The following is a 14967-nucleotide window of genomic DNA, read 5'->3' on the forward strand; positions in this document are numbered from 1 at the left end:
AAGATGCACCCACGGGTCGCCGGAGTGGGGCTAGGGCGTTGATCTTTGGCACAGATGATGCTGAGAGGTTGGCTCAATAATGGGCCAAAGCACAACTTCCCCACTCGTCGGGTCGGGTGCTGTGCAAGAGGTGGCCGGTGTCCTGGGGTATTGGGGATCTCGGCACCCACGGGGTCCACGGTGCTGAGCTTTGCTGTGCACACTCACTGGCATCTGGGATGCTTGGAAACCCACCTCAAGGTAGGAAAGAGTCGTCGATGTCCGTAGGAGCAGCGAGGTTCCAACCGGGTCACTTGCAGTGTTTCAGGTGCCTGCCAAGCAGGGGGGTAACTCCTTTACCTCAAGGGAGATTTCTTCAGTCAGCTGTGCGGCAGCAAGTCGAAGTTAAAGTCTGTGAAGTTCAAGAATAATCTGAGGCTCTGGGGACCCAGTATTCACCTTTATCCAAAGATTAGGGGAGTGTCCAGATCAGTGCCCACCAATGAGAGGTCAGATGGGAAAAGGGTGGCTACACCCTCTCCCCTTTGTGTGTTTCCCGTCAGGGCAGGGGACAGGATGCCCCTGAACCGGTTCCAGGTGGTGTATGCAGAATGTAGGCACTGGGGAAGCCTACGTGCAACTCTGAAAGGCATCCTATGGTGCACCCACACAGTTCCAATCCACATAGTCTGTCTGGGGAGGTGGGAACCTCCTCAGACAGGATCCCTATTGTCCAGCTGCCGTGGCTGGAGTTCTGCCCAGCAACAGGCAGCCAGAGTCGTGTGGGTGGCGGGTAGCATCCATTTTGTACTACGTGTGCACTTTTAAATTGGTGTCTAAATTCTGCCGCTTTTCCCATATCGCCCCTCTAGCAGGGGGGAATCATGCCCTCAGTCCCATGGCTAGATTGGGGGTATGATTCCTACATGTTTGACACCAAACACGATATGGTTCTGTGTAGCCATTCTCAAGTTATCACGCTATCGCGATATACTTATAATGCGGTTAAGAGTATATGGTATGGCTACACTACAAACAACCCAGCAATGATTTTACGAAGGTTGCAGAGGGGCCCTACTCAGGTAGGGGTTCCCCCTCACACATATCTCAGCACCCTGCCTTGTAGGATTAGCAAGGCCTGCTTTAGGGGTGACCTATGAGGATATATGTGTTGTATTAAGTGGGATACAGGATACCTATATCCCTGTAAGGAGTGCAAGCACCACCTTACCCAGACTACAGTAGTGGTCTGGTGGTGTCATTTGGTATGGCTGTCCCAGGGGTGGCACAATAAGTTTTGCAGCCCCTGGTAGGCCTCTGAGGGACCCATGCCCTGGTTACCTAGGGTACCATCTACAAGGGGCTGATAGGGTGTCCTCAGTATCCAATTGGAAGGTACCTAGGGTACTCACATCAGTTTTAGGGAGGAAGCAGGTAGGCTGGGGCCCTGGATAGCAGGATCCCAGCCAGACTAGTCAAAAACCATCCAAATACCAGGCAAAAAGCTGGGGGCAACCATGTAGTCAGATTCCACCTTCCTACACTCTGCACCAGTGAGCCTCACTAGGCAACTTCTGAGTAAATGGCCAGAAGCATGTGTGTAATTAATAATGCCATATCAATTATTCTATTTGTAACTTTTGATGTAGCTTAATTAACCTTAGTAGGGAGCCCTCCAAGGTGCACACCCCTGAGCGACCAGTCCCCTCTGTCGGTGCTGCAGAAACCGCATCCCAGAGCGTACTGGCGGCTGGACAGTTCCAAAACATGTGCCCCATACCAGCCGGATGCAGACAGTGTAGACACATGGAGGAAGTCCCAAACATAAGATGCAGTATGGCTGGAGTGAGGTAAGCCCTGTGTAGTTTTATGTTGAATATACTGGAACATAGCGTTCTGTGACACTTTCCTGGGGTAATGAAGCACACTCCATCTCTTTGTCTAATCGTGCCCTTCCCACATCTCCCTCCCAGCATCTGCGAGTCCTGGCAACAGTATTATGTGTAGTATAGGCAAGGGCATATACGAACCACGTTATCAGTCTGCGTGCACTACCCATTATATATAGTGTGTGCAGTTGTGGGTGTTGTTAAGGTTCAGTGTCCGTTATACCCCACAGGCTCTCCAGTACAGCTAATAGACTTCCAAAAGCTAAAACAGGGTCTGCTGGAAGCCCGTACTAAGCTATCGCAAGCAAGAGCACTCCATCCTGGAATAGTACACAAAGTGTAGTGCTTTCGGCCGCCTCCCAAGCATCCATCCCAGCCCTGCCTAACTTTCCCCTAAATGGAGTAATAGAACTCAGGCGGATATATGGGTAGTACCACGGCACACATGGTATAGGTTGCAGACTACGGTGAAGGCTACTATGTGCTATCCATATTAACGCATTGGCTTTGTGTGGGAGTTTGGCCTTGGGTAGGACAAGCTGATGGATCAACTTGTGTGGTCGGTCAGATGCAGGAAGGCTGATGACGGCTGATAGCCAGAAACCGGTCCTAGGATGCTTGATTCCGGTCCAGGGAAGACATGGCTTGGCAGTTCGGGCTGGACTGTTCCCATGAGGCACAGGGTCAAGACTGATTTGCATATGGCCATGTCTGAACTGGGGTGGTGTAGTGGGCAAAAGAACGATGGATTTAACCCAGATCTCTTGACTGGGGGAGAATGTCTGCATTGTCAGCATTCCGTCCATCATTTGTTTGTTGTAACGCTTTTCGCCCTAAGTGGGATGGGTATTCCCAGACGTGGGACCCGTGCTCACTATGCCACTGGAGTCAAGCTATCCTGGCTGATGACGGCTGATAGCCAGAAACCGGTCCTAGGATGCTTGATTCCGGTCCAGGGAAGACATGGCTTGGCAGTTCGGGCTGGACTGTTCCCATGAGGCACAGGGTCAAGACTGATTTGCATATGGCCATGTCTGAACTGGGGTGGTGTAGTGGGCAAAAGAACGATGGATTTAACCCAGATCTCTTGACTGGGGGAGAATGTCTGCATTGTCAGCATTCCGTCCATCATTTGTTTGTTGTAACGCCTTTCGCCCTAAGTGGGATGGGTATTCCCAGACGTGGGACCCGTGCTCACTACGCCACTGGAGTCAAGCTATCCTGGCTGATGACGGCTGATAGCCAGAAACCGGTCCTAGGATGCTTGATTCCGGTCCAGGGAAGACATGGCTTGGCAGTTCGGGCTGGACTGTTCCCATGAGGCACAGGGTCAAGACTGATTTGCATATGGCCATGTCTGAACTGGGGTGGTGTAGTGGGCAAAAGAACGATGGATTTAACCCAGATCTCTTGACTGGGGGAGAATGTCTGCATTGTCAGCATTCCGTCCATCATTTGTTTGTTGTAACACATCTCCCTCCCAGCATCTGCGAGTCCTGGCAACAGTATTATGTGTAGTATAGGCAAGGGCATATACGAACCACGTTATCAGTCTGCGTGCACTACCCATTATATATAGTGTGTGCAGTTGTGGGTGTTGTTAAGGTTCAGTGTCCGTTATACCCCACAGGCTCTCCAGTACAGCTAATAGACTTCCAAAAGCTAAAACAGGGTCTGCTGGAAGCCCGTACTAAGCTATCGCAAGCAAGAGCACTCCATCCTGGAATAGTACACAAAGTGTAGTGCTTTCGGCCGCCTCCCAAGCATCCATCCCAGCCCTGCCTAACTTTCCCCTAAATGGAGTAATAGAACTCAGGCGGATATATGGGTAGTACCACGACACACATGGTATAGGTTGCAGACTACGGTGAAGGCTACTATGTGCTATCCATATTAACGCATTGGCTTTGTGTGGGAGTTTGGCCTTGGGTAGGACAAGCTGATGGATCAACTTGTGTGGTCGGTCAGATGCAGGAAGGCTAAGTTCCTCCGTGAGGCGGCCCGCTAGCCAAGACGCAGGCCACTGCAGCTGTGCTGCCAAATAATAATGCTCAAAGTTTGGAGCACACAGTCCTCCTTTGTCAAAAGGCTACTGCAGTTTGCAGGGCGCAACACGCCGCGCTCCCCGTTCCAAATAAAACTACCCTGTGCAGAGTGTATAGTGCAGAATGTAGGTTTTGGGATATGGACCTGGAGGTTATGGAAATAATGAAGAAGTCGGGGGAAGCATTACCATCTTTGATAAGGAAATCCTACCCTGTACCGTAAGTAGCAAGGTGCTCTAGAATGTCATCTGGGGGGGGCCACAAGGCTTTGGCCTGAGTTAGAATGCCATCAATTAGGTCTTGAGTTGCATGACAGATGTTAACCCCTGATAACAAAAATGCGTGGGATTGCCAGGGCAAGAATTGTGATTCCGCTAACTATACCTTTTGGCGACAGTCTGGGTGCAAGGGAAATAAGCATGACTTTGCCCAATTTACCCCAAACCCAGAGGCAGCACGGAACTCCTGTAATATGGTATGAATTTCATCAATCCCCTCACGGATATCACGTATATAGAGGAGGACTTCATCCGCATTCAATGAAATTGCTTTTCATCATGCAGTGGAATGCTCCAGGCATGGCGCCTAAGCCTCTGTGCCAGGGCAAAAAGCAGAGGGGACAACGGACACCATTGTCTCGTCCCTGTACTTACGGGGAAAGAAGAAGAGATGCATTGGGCTAATTTTACAGGTGCTTTGGGTTCGGTATATTAGAGCCGGATTAGACTGCTAGTCAACCTGGTATGCCGAAAGTAGTGTTGTAAACAGATACCCCCACAGTCTACCATGTCAAACGCTTTCTCCAAATCGAGTGCCATGCATGCGGCATATGGCCACTGGACTTTGGAGAACTCCATCACTTTATGCAGATCTCCCGAGCACAAAACCGTTCTCGTCCGTATTTACCAATTGGGGAATATATTCATATAGTCTTCAAGCTATTTTATTTCTCAGGATCTTATAATCAGATCCGAGCATTGATAATGGTCGATAAAAGGTAAGATCTAATGGATCATTGTCTGGTTTTGGGAGGGATGTTATCAAGGATTCACGTAGTTTGGGCGGGAGACAGCTATTCGTCTAGGAGTCTTGTTATAATTCTAGCAGTTTAGAAGCTAAGTGTTGTTCATACACCTTATAAAATTCAATCAGGGGCCCATCGAGTCCAGGTTCTTTTTTGGTCACCGTTCCCCTAATGGCTGCTTTAATTTCCTGTAAAGTAAGGGGAGAATTAAACTCATCATTGTCCATCAGAGACAACTGTGTGAGGGTCACGTAGTCCAGAAAGAGAGAGTGACATTGTGACAGTCTACAAGCAGAGGTTCATAAAGGGCTTGATTATGTGCAGTGAATGCCTCATGGATGCCAACCTGATCCTTGGCCAGATTTCCCTGTGGAATCCCGACCATGTTGATAGGCAAAGTCAGGTTAGCTCTGCACAAAAGCCAGGCCAATAAGCGGTCCAATTTGTTTTTTTTTTTTTATTTATTTTTTTATTTTTGAAAACCTTTATTTCAAAATTCAGGACACAGCTATTCAGCCGACAGCCCGGAGGTTCGGCAGCATTGAGAGTTGGATACAGTGATGTGTCCCCAATACAGTTCAAAGAGTAATGCAAAGGTCCAATTTTAAGTAAATACAGAAAAAACTCACAACAAACCCCAGCAAGGCAAGGACATTGAAAGCCCATGGCGAAAGCCCCCAGGGGAGGCCGGACCCCACTCATCTACTAGTTACAAGACTGTGTACGGAGGAAGAAGGGGGACAGCAGAGGCCCAAAACGGTTCCTAGAACCCAACTGTGCTGGAAAGTAGGTCAGGGGGAAAGCTGTTCCTCGGGAGGTTCCAGATCCGGGGCAAGACATATTCCCCCCCTGTATTGGTTCCACCGCCCCCAGATGGCATGCCACTTCCGGGGGCGACCTCTAGAGCAGTAGACCGTCTTCTCCCTAAACATGCTCCAGTCCATGTTCTCCTTCCACGCGGTCAGGGTAGGGGGTCCCGAGGAGCCCCACAATCGCGCGATGTCCCTTTTAGCAACCATGTTACCCAGAGTCACCCATTGGGTCTGCGCCTCATCGAGGTCAGTGGGCCCCCAGACGTTCAGGAGGCAACACCGCGCCTCCGGCTGTACCACAGTGCCCGTCACCTCCCCCATAACTGCATGGACTCTCCTCCAGAACTCCACAATGACACCACATTCCCAAATGATGTGCAGGAAAGTACCCACCATACCACATCCCCTTCTGCACAGGCCGTCCTCCGAGAATCCCATGTGGACCAGCCGTGGCCCCGTCACATACACCCGGTGCAGTATTTTAAGCTGCACCAGCCTCAGACGCGACGGGATCGCAACCTCCTTAGGAGAAGAAACCGCTGACTGCCAGTCCTCATTATCCAACTCAAGGCCATCCCTAGTCCACTGTTCTCTCAGCCCCAAAAGCATGTCTGCCCGGACATTAATCAACTTCTTATATATGAGCGAGATCGTGCTCTCGGGCATATGACCATCAAGGACTCGGTCCTCAAGGGGAGAGGACTCCGGCACCTTCTCACCCTCCACGAGGACTGATCGGAGGGCGTGACGCAGCTGGATATACCTGAAGTACTCTGAGGGCCCTAGCTCATACTCAGTCTGCAACTCCTCGAAGGACTTCACCCTCCCCTTATGCAGCACATCTCCCACCTTGGATATACCTATCAGGTCCCACTTATCAAAGCCCTTCGTATGCCAGAGTCTTCCCTATCTTTCCGATTCAAACAATGGGGTAGCGAGGGTGAGCCTATCCTTCCAGCCCAACGAGTCAGTCGCCATCTTCCATACACGCACCGCCACACCTGTGGGCCCCGTGAGGGACGAGTCTAAGGACCGCGAATACAACGCCCTGTAGTAGTTGCCGCCACGCAGCAGCCACCTATCCATGGCATGCCCAGGGCTGAGGGCAGGGCCATAAAACCCATGGTTGATCGCGCTCAGCTGCGTGGCCCAATAGTACCGTCGGATGTCTGGGAGCGCAATGCCCCCATCGTACCATGGGAGCGTCAACTTTGAAATAGCTATTCGCGGCCGCCCATCCCACAGCAACGTCCGTTGGAGGCCTTCGACCTCCCGAAAGTATTTGGCCGGTACCCAGTCCAAGGTGTTCTGGAGGGCGTAGAGGAAGCGGGGAAGAGACATCATTTTGAACAGGGCCGCACGCCCAACAAGGGAGAGCGGCAGCCTCCGCCAACCTTCCACATCTCGCCTCAAGCGTGCCAAGGGGGGGAGCAGATTCCTCTCATAGCGCACAGCAGGATCCATGGATATAAAAATCCCCAAATACACGAAGCCCTGCTGGGCAACCTGTATCGAACATGTTCTAGGGATCGGTGGGACCTCGCCACTAAGAACGTACAAGTACGATTTGCCCCAATTAATCACAAGCCCCGAGTTCCTACCGAACGATGCGAGTACGTCACAGACCACTATAAGTGACTTCTTAGGTGAGGCAAGATACAGCAGGATATCATCGGCATAAAGCGAAATACGGTCCTCGTGATCAGGCGACCACCGAAGGCCCCGTATATCCGGGTGCCAACGTATCCACGCAGCCAACGGTTCAAGGGCGAGGGCGAACAACAGATGCGACAGGGGGCAACCCTGCCGAGTACCCCTACCAAGCTGAAACGGAGTAGATGCCCGACCATTCACCACAACATTCGCTAGTGGCCCCTCGTACAGCAACCGAACCCAACTCACAAAACCGCGACCGAAACCAAACTTGGCCAGCACGGCCCATAAGTATGCCCACTCCACCGTGTCAAAGGCCATCGTGGCATCAAGAGATGCCACAATAGCCGGTTCACGCAGCGTGCCCGCCCTGGCGATGACGCCATGAAGACGCCTAAGGTTTAATGCTGTGTTTCGGTGCGGGATGAAGCCAGATTGATCCGGGTGGACCAAATCGCCAAGTACCCTAATCAAACGGGTAGCCAGGAGTTTGGCCAGAATTTTCGGCTCAGCGTTGAGGAGTGAAATGGGCCGATAGGAGGCGCACCTATCTCGGGGTTTACCCTCTTTATGTATGACCACGATCGACGCCAGCCGCTGATCCAACGGAAGGATCCCATCCCCCCGCGCCTCCAAAAACATGGCGCGCAGGTGAGGGGCGACCCTATCCGGGAACAGTTTGTACAGGTCGATCGGCAGTCCATTCGGTCCAGAGGCCTTACCCGAGTTTAAAGCGCGAATCGCCCCCGCCACCTCGTCAACCGTTATGTCACCATCCAAATCGTCCCTATCTATGTCAGAGAGGCAGGGCAACTCGATATCACAGAGGAGATCAGACGAGTCCTCGGGCGGCCTGTCCGACACCGAGGAATAAACCCTACGAAAATACTCCGCGAAACACTTCACAATCCCCTCAGGTTCCACAATCGCCTCTCCCCACTCTCCCGTCAACTCTGGCACCACTCTATTGACCCGTTCTTTCCTGTCCAACCACGCCAGGAGTTTCCCTGCCTTATCACCAACGTCATACAGGCGGCCCTGTTGTTCCCTACTGAGGGTCTTAGCGGCGTTCGTCACCAGGTCCCTATACTCCGCCTGCTTCAAGCAAAGCTCATGCAGTGAGGACTCTGTAACCTCCACCTCCATAGCCCCCTCAAGGGCCGCGATCTCCTCCTCCACTTGCCGCACCTCGCCATCCCTCCGATTCTTGGCAGCCACCACCAGGGAGAGGGCTTCCCCCCGAAGGACGGTCTTAAAGGCTTCCCACAGCGACACCGCCGAGTCCACGGTTCCCAGATTGTCCTTAAAGTAATTATCTACCTTCTTTACCACGGCGCTGCGCATCTTGGGGTCTCGGAAATACCATGGGTTGATGGGGGCCACCCTCCCTCCTCCCTCCCGACCTAGATCCAGCCGGATCCACACTGGCGAATGGTCAGAGATACCGCGTGCCATGTGCCTCGCCTCGGATATCAACGAGGCATGTGCGGCCAGAGTGAGCAGGTAATCAATCCTGGAGAGGCTACCATGCGCCCCGGAGTGAAACGTGTATTGACTCTGTGTGGGGTGCCGGAGCCTCCAGCAGTCTATCAGACCAAACGTATCCAGGAAGTCAGGAAGCCATTTCTGAGCCCCCCCTGTGTCCCTGGGCGGGTATCTATCCAACAGTCCGGAGCCCACAGCGTTGAAATCCCCTCCCACTACCAGCATTCCCCCCGGGAGAGTCAGCAAAGCCCTGCCCAATTCAGCAAATGTGGAGGCCTGCAGGGCCGGCGGGACATAAACCGAGACCAAAACCAAAGTCCTTCCTTCCCACCGCCCCGCCACCGCCACAAACCTCCCCCTATCGTCAACAATGGTGGAGTCCACCTCAAAGGGCAACGATGCTCTAACGAGGATGCCCACACCCCTGGACCCAGAAGAGAATCCCGAGTGTGCAATGAATTTATACCCCTTCCTATTCAGGGCATAGCACGTATTACCTATGAGATGCGTTTCCTGCAGCAGGACCACATCTGGCATTGAGCGTTTCAAAAATTGCAAAACAATCCCCCTCTTGATGCGATCCCCCAAACCATTAACATTCCAGCTTATTACACTTAAGCCTCTACCCCCCATCCTCAAACGGAAAGAGGCCCACCCCACACCCGAGGAGCCACCATGGAACAGCCCTGAGGATAATCATCATGCCTTGCAAAAATAAACCCCCCAACAACAAACTCAAAATCCCAAAAACTCCCCCCACCCTGCACCCCTGCTGCAGCTTACAAAGCCCCCCCAACTTGCAGTGTGCCTGTCGCCCTACAAAAACAAAAAATCTACAAAAAGTACCCTAAGGGAGGAAAAGAGCACCCCTCGCCCTCCCGCAACCCTCCACAGTTACTGCACTCTGTTCAAATCTTCAAGGATGGTCAAATCAAGTCAGGCCGGCTCTGGGATATCAGCCCTGTCCATCCCGGCCACTGTCTCCATGCTCGGCTGTGTCGTCCCCCATCCGTCGCCGGGGCAAAGCGTCCAGCCATTCGTCGGCCATAACAGGAGAGTCAAAAAAGAATGTCCGATCTTCATGCACCACCCGTAGTCTGGCAGGGAAAAGCATGGCATACTTCAGATCCAGTTCCCGAAGTCTCCGCTTCACCCCCAGGAAGCTCTGTCTCTGTCTCTGCACCTGCTGGGTGAAATCCGGATAAAAATTCACCGACGCATTCTGGAAGGGGACTGGGCCCGTCACCCTTGAAGCTTGCAGGATAGCGTCCCGATCTCGAAAATGAAAGAGCCGGGCGACAATCGGCCGCGGCGGGGCACCCGCCTTGGGCCGCCCGCCCGGCACCCTATGGGCCCTTTCCACCGCAAAAAACTTTCCAAGGCCCTTAGGCTTCAGATGATTGAGGACCAAATCCTCCACCAGCAGGTCCGCCGAAGCCTCATCCGAGGACTCCGGGTCCTCGATGACGCGCACGTTGTTGCGCCTGGCCCGGCTCTCGAAGTCCTCCAGCCGGCGGGCGGCGAGGTCACTCTCGGCCCTCAACTTCCGAACCTCGGTCTGCAGATCCGCTACATCATCAGTGAGGCCCGTGGTCTTGTGGTCCAGGTTCTTAACGCGTTCGTTCGTCTTGCCCAGGTCCGAGCGGATCAGATTGACATCTACCAGGATGGCATCCACCTTATGCGCCAGGGCCTCAAACTGTCTCCCCATCGAGGACTGCATCCCGTCGAGCGCGCCCATGACATCCTGTAGGGAGAGCTCCGGTGTCCCAGGCGAGTCCTCCTTCTGGGCATCCGGCGCCTGGCTCGATCCACTCGGCGATGCTTTCAGGAGGGCGTAGCGGTCCATACTGTTGACTTGGGAATACGTTCCCCGCCTGGTGGACTTAGTCTTCAGCCGATCCCCTTCTGCTTTGCCCGACACAATGGACTCCAGGCAGTCCAATGCAGTTAAGACTGTTCCCTCTCAGAGAGAGGAATAAGGAGTGAGCAGGTCTGCCTTGTGCTGCCAGAGTAGCCCGCCGAGCGTCCTTGGGGTAATAAAGCCACCCAGAGCTCTACAGTGTCCGGGCAGACAAAGGGAACGAAACCGAAAGTGAAAGAGCGAGGACCTCCGTCCGACAGTTCACACCTCGCCAGGCCGTTGTTGATCAACTAGGAGTCGGGCATCCTGCCAACTCTAGCCCCTGGCATCCCCGGGAGTTAGGCCGCAATCTTCCGCCAGTCGTAAGTCCGGTTCCCGAAGGGCGATCCGACCGTGGGTAGCATCAATCGCCTCCCTGACAACTCAGCAACACGGTGCCATGCATACCATCAGGATTAGAGACAGGATAGTCGACGGAGGGCGCGAGGGTCTCGGGAGCTCTAAGCTCACGCGGCCATCTTGGTCAAGCGCTAGGCTCCTCCCCCCGCGGTCCGATTTGTTACCGTCCGCGTGCATCTTGGCCTGGTATGCACGGAAATCGAGGCGGCATAGTTGCTCAATAAGCTGGGCCTATTCGCCCAATGCCTCCGTCATTGTGTTCTGCTTTGTGCGGACCTCAAGAGCATCCGCCTCTAATTTAGTCAGGGAGGACTCAATATGTAATAGATCTCCATATAAAGCACCCCTATCCCCACAACTTCACAGATGCAATGTCCTTTGAGGACCACCCTCATTGCCTCTCAATCTATGAGTCCGAAAGTAGATGTACCTCAGTTTTCAGACAAATATTGGAAGAGGGTCTCCGCAGTGGTATAACGGAACACCTGATCCTCCATCAGAGCAGGCTTCAGTCTCCAGGTGGGGACTACTGGCCTCACAGCACCCCATGCCAGTTGCAAGGGGTTATGGTGAGAAAAGGTCTTCCCCCCAAGTACTCCGCACCCGTCGCTAGCAGCCTGGTGGCCGGGTCACATCAGATCCTATCAAGGTGGACATGTAGGTCATTCAAAGGGGAATAGTATGAGTAGTCCCTAGTGGCCAGATGGAGCAATCTCTAACAGTTCATTAAGGACCAGTGTTGTAGCCTTCACGTGAGTTGGGCTCCAAAGGCAACTTCTGAGGGCGTTGGAAGATTGGGTGTGATCGATCAAGGCATGAGTGTAGGACACAATTGAAATCACCAAGTATCCACAAAATGTGGGCCCACTTCGTAAGTGTTGTGGAGAGATGAAAGAGTAATGGTGATTGCACAACATTGGGGCATATATGCTTCCTACAAGGACCTCCCAACCATCCAAGTGCCCCTCTATCAATACATAGCGTCCTTCAGGGTCAATCTCTGACCTCAGAGGACAAAAGGGAACTCCTGGACGGACCCAGATCAATGCAGCCTTAGCAAAGCCAGAATATATTGTGTGGAAACATTGCCCACACAACTGCGTTTGCAAGAGGACATCCTCCCCATCCGCCACATGAGTCTCCTGCAAGAAAGCAATTTGCAACCCTCGCCGTAATAGATTGTCGGACTGCATGCCTATTCCTGGAGAATTCCATACCGCGAACATTCCAGGTAAGTATAGCAATCTTAGTCAGCTAAGTAGCACCAGAATAGAACCAGTCCTCCAAAACTAACCGGGCACAGCACTGCGACTGTGCTCTGCTCTACAGTAGCAATCACCAACAGAAAGGAGTATGAGAGTGTGCCACGTGACATAACAAACAAGAACAGTAGAACCCATAACTCCCAACCAGGCAACCCAGAAAAATTGATCGCCCTAACACTGAAAGAACTGTCCCATATGAAAGGTGCTCCGGAGTGCATGGTCATGCACATTGGAATAGTCTAGGACCCAGACGAAGGGGGTTGGCCAGTGCATCTCCAGACTAAATCTTATCCGGGTTGCTAGGAGTACCTATACCAAGTTCGTCGAGGAAACTCATACTTCTTTGTAATCTTGTAGTAGAGTACAGGATGTCTTCTGAGGGTAGCTGCTCCGTTGCCCCCTGGTGCCTTCACAGAATCTCATCTGCTGTTTGTTTACTGGAAGAATGGGTGAGTTCACACTACTCGTCGAGCGAGTCAAGTCCACAGCCGACTCTCCATTTTCAGAAGGATGTGCTGTTGGGAATCTACGGTCCGACCACACTGCAACCACTGCTGATTAGGCCTGAGTTTGTTCTTCCTTGGCCTGCTCCGGAGTAGGAGCACACTGGAGTTTGGTAGCGCCCGGACCGCTGGGTGCGTTGTCCTAAAGATCCTGATGATGGTCGATGCTGTACTGGTGATAATGAGACGGAGCACTCATAGTGACACTGTTGTACCCAGTCCTGGGCATCCGCTGACTCCGTGAAGTAGCTCATATTCTTGACTATTATTTTAAGTCTGGCAGGGAAGAGAAGAGTGTAACACAGGGCCACCTGGTGCAACTTACGTTACACCCCCAAGAAGGAGGCCCAGCGGCATTGAACCGACACGGTGTAATAAAGATAAATACTTGTGCAGAGTGGAGAGATCATCCTGGCTTCCTGCAACAGAGTGTCCACATCCCAGTAATTCAGGACCTTAACTAGAATCTATCTTGGGGAGCCCCCGCCTGCGGGGGCTACGCTGGGGATGCCGTGGGCATGTTCAATCAAAACCACCTGTGACAGCCAGGTCTCAGAGAACTTCTCCGTTTCATCATTTTAAGCCCTTTCAGGAAAGACCACTATGCAAAGGTTATTCCCGTGTAAACACCCTTCGGACTGGTAGTGGGAGAGCGGACCTTACTCTCCAATTCCTCCTTGACTGGCGTATTTAGGTAATTTCTTGTTCAGTATGAGCAGCCCGTTTCATCTGTTTGTACTGATCTGTGCATAGGAGCCCCAGCTCAATCTCCACTGTGTCAGCCCTACTGTTCAAATCCTGCCTCGTGTCTGCTATTCCGGTGGGTATTTGGTTGAGTTTGAGATTCGTCTGTGTCTCCGGCACTCCGGTCGGCTGCAGATCTCCACCAGGCACCCTCATTTTCGCACCAGGCCCCACGAGACAAGATGACTTACCCACCAGGGTGGTGCAGTGCTTCCCAGATATCGTGCTCCCTGTCCAGCAAAACACCAAGGCGGAAATAGCAGGAGCAGATTGTCCAGTTCAATGTAGAATCCAGGTGTTACTATACAGGAGAATGGTCCCAAGACCGTGCGTGAGGGCCCCACTCCCACACGGCTGAGGTCCAGACTTCTGCGCTTTATAGCATGCCGAATACAATGGCCGGGGCAGGGGCGAGCAAGGGCCCCAGCGGTGAAATGGAGGGCACCAGCGGTGAAATGGAGAGCGGCGACAGGGTGGAAATTGGTAATCTTCGCTCCACCCCCACACAAGTGCACTCACCATGGCAGGCAGGAAAGAGCTGCAGCCTAACGCACCTGCCGCCGAAGGGGGCTCCCGTTGCCACCCCAGCCCATCGTGTATCGGCGGTCCACCGAGCGGGCGGGAAGGAGGCTAAGGCCGAGGAAAGGGCGCCGCTGTCCACTCTACAGCACCCATGTCCTAGCCAGGATCTCCAAGTCTTTACAGTAGTTGCCGCACACCGCTCCAGCCTCTGCGCAGTTTGGGTCCTCCGCTCGGGTCTAGTACACGCAGGGCGATGCAGGCACACCTCTGCTGGCGGCATCCCTGGATGAAGGGAGGCCATGAAAAAGGGATCATAAGTGCCCCGCCAGTCGCCTAACCCCAAGAGACTGCTATATTAGGGCATCACGGAATGGATGGTGGCGAGGTGATGCAGATCACGGGTCTCTCATCTGAGCTAACCCCTCCACCATCTTGGCTTGGCAGGCCACGCCACTTACCTTACTTTAAAAAGATGCAAATATATGCTTCTCCCCTAGAAGCTGCTAAGGATTGCTGAAAAGCTGAAGAATTAACCAGCTCTTCCTGTTTAGGCACAATGAAAAGGTTTATACAAAGGAATAGTCGGGGCCCGGTGCATTTCCTGAAGCTAGTTGAAACCGTGCTTTCCTAATCTACGTTGACGTGAGAGGACATCCAGCATCTCACATTGAGTGTCAGATAAGCAAGATAAACGCACTGCCTGCGGATAGACTTTGATAGCTGCTTGTGAAGGAGGTATCGCCTCATGATAGAGAGCGACATAGAATTGCTGTAATACAGATA

The sequence above is a fragment of the Triturus cristatus genome, chromosome 5_1 (assembly GCF_964204655.1).
Source record: "Triturus cristatus chromosome 5_1, aTriCri1.1, whole genome shotgun sequence".
NCBI classification, from domain to species: domain Eukaryota; kingdom Metazoa; phylum Chordata; class Amphibia; order Caudata; family Salamandridae; genus Triturus; species Triturus cristatus.